A 1,375-nucleotide genomic window follows, 5' to 3' on the forward strand; every position below is an offset into this window, starting at 1 on the left:
CTCTCTCTCTCTCTTATCTTCAAGGTCCGGTAAGCTCTTGCAGCTCCGTCTTCCCCGAACTCTTTCTCTTCATCTTCAGTGGCCGGCTTCCAGCAAGAAGCTACGGTTCCCATCGAACCGGCTTCCACCGGCTTCCAAGACGAGCATCGCAGCTGCAACCTCATCTTTAGATCAAGTCGGGACAGAATAAACAACCTCAATACCCCGGCTTGTATCATTATTCCGTTTAAAAACTTGTTATCTACACAATCAAAAACGCAATCATACGAGGATGGTTCAAATATAAGCGAGACAAGCGCTGCAGATGGCGCGCATGTATGTTTTGAAGGTCGTGGCTTGAGCATGTGATATCTGGGTCCCTTACGAACAGTGTGGCATAGTTTTCGTCGGGAGCGCATATTTCACGTGCGTGCTATCACCATCAGTGAACGTCAGGTGCTGACCGCTGTTGCGCAACGTCGACCGCGAACCAGCATGACACCAGACAACATTCACTCCGTAGAACCAATGATTTTGGAGGACCGTAGGATGAATGTTCGAGACATTTTGGCTTAACTCGGCATCAGTTTTGTTGGTGTAGAGCCTATAATCCACGAACACCTTTTTTTGCCCGAAACGGAGGAGCATTCCAGCACAAAGTTTGATTCTTCTCCAGAATAACGCGCGCCATCATACCGCGCGTCGCACGGTCGATACAATATCGAAATTGGGGTGGGAGTTACTGGAACACCCCCCCTACAGTCCAGATTTATCACCCTGCGACTACCACATGTTTGGACCACTGAAAGAAGCCCTCCGTGGTCAAAGATTCAACACCGACGACGAGGTAGAGGAGTTCGTGCGTACATGGCTGACCGAGTTGCATAAGGAATTCTTTGATAACGGCATCAAAAAACTTTCTGAAAGGTGGGGAAAATGCGTATCTTGTGTGTAGAAATACCTAGAAAAACTGTAAATTTTTGTAAAATTTGTCGATAGTAAATAAGGTTGTCAGAGTATTTGTCTCGATCATATTTGAACCACCCTCGTATCTGATAAAAGATGATCCTCCTTCTCTATCAGTTATACAAATATTTTTGTTAGATTTTCCCGATGCGTTAATTATGAAAAAACTTATTACAACAATTTGTTATTAAAAATCTAAATAATTTTGTTTGTACTTGAAAATAAGTTGTTCTTGAAAAGCAAGTATTTCGTAGGTTTCATTAGTCTATGATTCAATAAAAATCGCACACAAAGTGAACTTTTTACAGATTTTTTTTAGAAAACCGTTGTTTAAATAATTTAATCCCTCTTTCATTCGATTATTTTTTTAATTCAAATTTCAGAGAAAATATTTTTGAATACTCTTTAATCTATAAAAAAATTGGTTCCA

The sequence above is a fragment of the Belonocnema kinseyi genome, chromosome 2 (assembly GCF_010883055.1).
Source record: "Belonocnema kinseyi isolate 2016_QV_RU_SX_M_011 chromosome 2, B_treatae_v1, whole genome shotgun sequence".
NCBI lineage: Eukaryota > Metazoa > Arthropoda > Insecta > Hymenoptera > Cynipidae > Belonocnema > Belonocnema kinseyi.